This window comes from Rhamphochromis sp. 'chilingali' (assembly GCF_963969265.1).
Source record: "Rhamphochromis sp. 'chilingali' genome assembly, chromosome: 21".
Lineage (NCBI taxonomy): Eukaryota > Metazoa > Chordata > Actinopteri > Cichliformes > Cichlidae > Rhamphochromis > Rhamphochromis sp. 'chilingali'.
Genome location: NC_137949.1, coordinates 13,768,035 through 13,775,077, shown reverse-complemented (window position 1 = coordinate 13,775,077; position 7,043 = coordinate 13,768,035). Strand labels below are relative to the sequence as shown.

Below are 7,043 nucleotides of genomic sequence, written 5' to 3'. Positions count from 1 at the left end.
TTTTCATGTTTTCTGGTTTATGCGTAACAATCTTCTTGCAATCTTATTCAACAATAGTTGATATATGGGAGAAAACAAGTCAGATGAGGACTGTGTTGAACATCCTTCCTGATATACACCCTGGTTCTCCTTGAGTTTTGAGCGATGTCATATAGTTGATGCTGAGACCAGTACACTTATATCAGAAGTCCTGAATAACGTGGAGGCAGCTTCACGTAGGTACACAGGAAGTGCACGAAGGACGAGGGCCTGTCTTGTATTTACATCATGCTGTTCCTAGATGAACACACAATATCTATTAGAATAGTATTTACACAAATGCAGAGTAAAAACAAAGTGTTGGATAGCCATGTTCTGATTGTCATTGTTATAGATCAGGGGTGTCCAAACTTTTTGTGTAACGGGCTAAACCTGTCAATCTAGAAGGGTAACCCAAAAAAAATCTAAAAATTTTGAATAATTCAAGGCAAAATTCTCTAGTTTCTTTGTATTTATTTTTTATTTAAATTGGGACACAAATGATAAAACTCACCCACTGACAACTGGTGAAATGTTGACTCTCTGTAGCGCTCTTTGCAGTCTGATATCTGTAAACAATATGTGCACAAAGACGACTTATTAATGTTCAAAAACATTTTTTGCACAGCACACACACACAAGTAGTCAGCTGATCTCATCTGATGCAGATCTGCTCCTTGATCAAGTGACATTTGTCCGGATTTTTGGCACGAGTGACGTCGAATCAGCACCGCAGCTGGATGGCCCGATTTACATACCCAGCGCAGCTGATACTCACCACAATAATTTACTAAGATTATATGCACTCCTGTTATTAAGTCCAGTTCAGTCTGTTAATGTTAACCGTTTCAAACTAATGTTGATAGGTGTGTTGCTAAGCTTAATAACTTAAATAACAAACTTGAAATTTACCCGTCCTATTTTCCCTTTTATTGTTTTTTCTCTGTGCTGTAAATCTTCTGTCTAAGAAGAAATCTGAGGCTGCTGTTCTGAAAATAAGCTACCAAAGCTTTTTCTGAATGAATCAATAAAGATCCATTTATGGAAAGCTGTGATGAAAGCAGTTTTGTCTTTAATTATATTCAACAATATAACATATTCGACCACTTTTAAGTGATTTTGTGATCTTTAATACACTTTAATACACTAAAGTTAAGGTTATTTACCTAATTTCTAGTAAGTAGCCCTCAGTGAAAAAAGTTTGGACACCCCAGCCTTACAGGTTAGGGAGTATTTGTGATCCGCACAGTCTGCATCAATGATTCTTTCTTAGCCTGGGAGCAGAACGCGGCTCTTTATTTTCATTTCATTTCAATTTACCTAGCAAAGATCGATAGGGTCTGGCTTAAAGGTGTCAAGGAGGCGCCTCAGTCTGGCTGGTTGAGCCTTGTTGAATTAGCGCGAACAATTTAGCTGAACTTCATTTGTAGCACCGAGTTCGACCAGTGTATAATGTTAGGCTGAATCAGGCGATGCATTTTTCCGCAAGCCTTGACTTGTAGAGCTCGCTTAGTGGAATACCCCTCTAAACTGTTAAAAGGATTTCGAGATTATCTCACAACCACACATTTGAGACTACGAAAAAATACAAACGTGTCTAATTACCATCATGATAACACACTCATGTTGTTTATTATTGTTCGCTTCATGCTAGCACACACACACAGCTCAACAGCGTAAACTACTGACTGTGTAACACGGACACTTATTGAAATAAGTATACTCACAATACGCACGTACATTACCGGCGAATACGACAACCGGTAGAAACGGACAGTGGAAAGTTTTAGTAGAAAGTTCAAATGCATGGAGCTAGAACTGCCACCGTCAACTTCCCGGGCAAGAATACAATGCATTATGGGAAATGTTGTCCCCCACGGAAAACCGCCAAAACGTTACATCATTCTAATTTGAAATAACATTACGTATTTGTCACATTAGAAAACTTCTAAAATTACAATTACTTGGATTCGAATTCATTTATAACAAACATTCACTGTGCACAAAGTACGAATATATTTCCAGTAAAAAATAAAAAAGAATGTTTATCGAAATTAAATTTAAACAAAACAAAAACACGTTAGACTTACCAAATTTAGGGCAGTTGATGAAAAAAAATAAGGTGGTGGTCGTGGTAGGTTGAAGTTGGGGACTCTTAATCCACACGGGCTGGCCAAAACTTCCCCGTATCAAGGTAAATTCAAGATGGCTGACTCAGCTTTCCTGAGGGAGCGACAAGACTCCACCCACCAGAACGTCACTAATATATGCTTCTTAAACTTTTTGAGCGTTCCAAAAAAATTTGCTAAAAAATATTGAGCCCTATTCAATTAAAGCTGCATAAAAGCCAACAGAGCTCAATACTTTATAGTTTGCTCAACTACAAAACGACATTTGAGTGTTATGAGCTTAATGGTTATGAGCTAGAACAACTGTTAGGGATTACAGTGTAGAAATTGAGGAGGCTGAACTGGAAGCCTGCCTGGGTCGTTGTTTTTGTTTATTTGAGGGTCTGCTGGAAATTTGTGAGAACGACCACCTTGATATGTGGGAGCCTTCTCGGGCAGCGATTTTTTTGTTAAACATGTGGCAGGCTGTGCAAAATGGAGAAAGCTTTGACATAATGACATAAAGGTGATTTCTTGGTTTTAGATTTATTAGTACGGGACAAGTTGAGGGACGCTTGAGGGTGTGTTGCTGTAAAGTATATAAGGGACGCGCAGCGCCGTTAATGGGTTTAAAATAAATGAAAAAACGAAAAAACACTAATCCGAGGAACTATTGGAGAGGTAAGTATACGGAGGTGAGCGCGTTGCGCATAAGGGTTGCTGGTGTCATATATTAACACTTTGAGGGCGAATAATTTTGATTGAGTGTCAACGCTTGAGAACGCGAGGACAGCGTCTAAAGTGCTGGGTTAAACTTTGTGTGTCACCGAGCAGGGGAAGAGGAGCCAGTGGTTGCGAGAACAGCAAGACGAAGACTGAAACCGAAAGTTAAGCGTGTCTGGGTGACCTAGACCTAGAAGGTGGAGTCGACCAACGCCATTGGAAGAGGTAAGTCTGTGTTTCAGAGAATGGCTGACAGCTCGGGTGCGACACCTAGTGGGAAAAGGGGATGCAAACCTTTCCCCACTTGAACAGCTTAAGAAAGCTATTCGTTTGGCTTCCCCTGGAGTATTAAAATCAGCAGAGAAGGAGTGCCAAGCGATGGAGGTTGAGGTAAGCAAACTTATTACATCCCAACAGAAAGGGCTGGGTGATAAAATAGCTCTGAGCTTGGTGTTAAAAACTGAAGGAGAGAGATGTGAACAGAAATTGAAACAATTAGAAGAGGAGTCTAAGGGACATTCAGTGAACAGGAAAGCCAGAGGAGAAATTAAGGACCTAAAAGAAACTCATGCCAGGTGCTGTAAGTGGCTGTTCCTGTGGAGGGCAGCCTCTTCCTGGATGACAGAAGAGGAGGACACAGGAAAATCAGGAGACATGGTGAGTATAATGGAGTCTTTGAAACATCTGAAGGAGGAAAATAAAAAGCTAGAGGACCAAGTGAAGGACTTGACTCCGAAGGTAGAAGAGGCTAACAGGTATTACACACCGAAACTATATCCTTGGGCCGAATTGGCACGTTGTGCACCACCACCACCATATGTCATGCCTGTAATGACCCTTGGAGGGGGACAAGTTCGTGGTCCTGACGGACAGACTGGAGTTGTCCTTGGCGGAATAGCAGACGTTGAATATACTACTACTCCCCTGAATATCCCCGAAGAAGGGATAAGGGCAGTGGAATGTCAGTCCCAAAATATGGGAGGGAGAATGATAGCCTCAGCTGCAGATGAAGGCTCGACCTCGCCTCCCAGTTTGGTGGATAGTGGAACCATCATACGGGCCGAAGTGTCTACAGTGGAACAGCCAAAGCAGGACGGGGAGGCCAAAAGGACCCCTAGAATGAAGGACAAAATACCACAAGGAGTGATAACCAAGGGAGAACATTGGGAAGGAGAAGTGTACGGACAAATGCATGAGGCCCCACGTGCGTTAATAGAGGCATTAACGGCATTGGAGGTTATAAAGCAGAGAGTAATGCAGGGAGGCCCCCGCGAACTGTCTGAACACTGGGGCCAGTTGAATCCAGCACCAAAAGAGAAACGGTTTATTGAAACAGGGCTAAAAAGGAGATCAAAACGCGAGGTTTCGGGTAAAAGGGATGAGTGCCTCAGTACATATGGTGGTTTAGAGTTGAACTATGTTAATGGGTCCACAACTTCATTCACCTTTGATTTATGCGATGTTTTAAAGTGTGAAGGAGCAGATAGTAGTTGGAGAGGATATAATGTGTGGGTTTCTTGGGATTATGCAGTAAGTACACATTGTGAAAGAGGGAGTAGGCCCTTTGCAAACTGGTGTCGGAACTGGAATCAGGTAAAGGGTTACACTGGGGAAAATGGGGAAACGTCAGGACAAGGGTCAGAGAACGTGTTAAAACTCCAAAGAGATTATAGTCCATCTAAGAATCCTTTGACTATGTCACTGGGCAACTGGCGGCGTAAAAACTCTTTGTATTTAGTCTTGGGTGTGGAGACTGTGGGAACTGACCCGAAGGGGTTAATTAAAATTAACTTTCTTGAAAAGGCCAATCCCGTAAATCCCATAGAGCCAGTTAGAGAAGAAAAGGGAATACACATGATTAACAACCCAATAAACGCTGTTGTAAATTCTACAGGAAAAAGGGGAAATGGGTCGTCATATGTGGTACCAGAGGAACAGGAACTAAAGGATAGACGAGTCCTGGCGGTGGACTACACTAGACTGAAGCCTCAGGATTTAATTGAGCGCGCCACTGGGTTCAGTGACAGTAATCTCTGGCTGGACTGGATGGCTCTAAATGCTAGGGAACAAGAGGTATCCAATTGTGTTGCTTGTGCCTCTGCTAGACCACGGTTGTTCACAGAGCCCGCTCCACTCCATCCGGAGGACAAGTGGGGTTATGATTGCATGTTGCGAATGACTAGAGGAGCGGTGAGTACTGGAGACTGTACTGTGTTATCCAGTTTGTTTCCTCCAGTTGATAAGCGGACAAAGGTAGGACCATTTTTGCCGAAAAAAGGTAATTATACGTGTTTTAAGTTCTCCACAGATAAAGTAATATATAACGTGGGGGAAATCGACCCAAGTTGGTGCGCTGTTACCCAGACGGGAAGAACCACAAACAATGTAAGTGATCCCAACACTTTAATTGGGACTTGGGCTAGAAGTGGACTTTATTATTATTGTGGGCACAAGACTCTTTTGGCTCGTGTTCCTCTGGGAAGTGTGGGGACGTGCGCGATGGTGAGACTAGGAGCACCTCTTATGCTAATTGGAAATCAGGTAAAAAGCATTCCACAGCACGACACACGCACATTGGCAGCTAGGCGGAAGAGACATATCCTGTCCAAAAGCAGGACTGAGGGAACACACGCTTATGACCCTAGGCTGAACTCGCCAACCTGGATTGACTCAATAGGGGTCCCCAGAGGAGTTCCGAATGAATATAAACTCGTAGACCAAATAGCTGCGGGTTTTGAGAATCTTCCAATAATTTCTGCTCTTTTTCCAGTGACCCCGAACAAAAATGTAGACAGAATCAATTATGTTCACTATAATTTGCTGAGGCTCTCTAACCTTACCAGAGACGGGATGGAAGGGTTAGCGGAGCAGATGGGTCCGACCTCATTAATGGGAGTCCAAAATAGAATGGCCCTTGATATGTTATTGGCGGAAAAAGGGGGGGTTTGTGCGATGTTCGGTGATCAGTGTTGTACTTTTATCCCGAATAACACTGCTCCAGATGGCTCGGTGACGCGAGCCTTGGAGGGGCTAAAGAGTCTCTCTAGAACCATGCATGACCACTCGGGAATTGACAACCCGCTGGAGAGCTGGATGACCTCAGTGTTCGGAAAGTGGAAGGGGCTTGCTCTGACCTGTGGTTGTTGTCTCATTCCTTGTGCCCGAAGGTTGGTAGAGAAGGTGATTGTAAAGGCAGTGGACCCTGGGGCGGTGGCCCCTATGTCCATGATGCCGATGATGGATCTGGAGGTAGTCGAGTGGACTGAGGAGTGAACAACAACCTATGTATCGACCTCTGGTGTGCCAGAGGTCGAAAGGGGGATTGTGGGGATGAACAAAAAGTATTTGACCAGCATAATATAATCTGCAGTATGATCATTGCTTTAACAATGTAACAGATAGCTTTAAGATGGCCTTAAGATGTTATGCATACAGTTATTATGTTGACCTTGTATTTCAGGTGCAGTTATGACTATTTTATACACAATGCATATCTGTGCTTATTAAAGAGTTGGAGCTCGGTCAATTAATTGGGGGTTGGAAGCTTTGTTCGGCGCGATGTCCGGACAATCTATTGTGCAAGTGACTTGGAGCCATAGAAGGAATTGCAATACATGCTTACAAAACACTTATATATCAGATCATTTTATATTAAGGTTTTAGTAGAGGTTCTTGGTTAAAACATTTATTTAGTAGAAGACATACACATAGTCTCAGTGAGCTTCTGGTCTAGTGAAAGGTCAGAAGTGCAACAGGTGAATTGAGAAAGAGCATGTGAGGTCAACACATACACACACATTAGTTAGATTTATTTAGAGGAGAGATTAGTTATGTCTCGACAAGAAAGAGGAACAATTCACTTTAAGATAAGAACGGAAAGTACCAGCCATGAAAATAGAAGATGATCTTCTGGGTTAAAAGTCATTGTGGTGTTGATCTGATCTATGTATAAAATGTACCTGTGACGCATGAAGGGGCGTCAGTAAACAAACCCTGATGTTATAAAATAATTGTTTGTGCTTTAGTAAGTCGAAGATCAATTGCTGTTTCCAGTGATCTTCCCACGTGTGAATTAAAATCTTCGTTTGACTTCACCCGGCCGGACCAGTGTGGTTATTTTTCGATCACCTCTTGTACCCTTTCTCAATTTTTGAACCTTAACAGTATCCACACTTTAAGAAATATTGGTTCTCC

At 42.5% G+C, this 7,043-nt stretch overlaps 1 long non-coding RNA gene across 1 annotated transcript; it reads right to left on the bottom strand.

Annotated features, from left to right (window-relative positions):
* Positions 1–204: 204 nt before the first annotated feature.
* Positions 205–2,187, bottom strand: LOC308389686. Its single transcript, XR_013970312.1, has 3 exons — positions 1,746–2,187; positions 533–587; positions 205–276 (listed from the first exon to the last, which is right to left on the bottom strand). It is a non-coding gene; the product is annotated as an uncharacterized lncRNA (long non-coding RNA).
* Between the last annotated feature and the right edge of the window lie 4,856 nt (positions 2,188–7,043).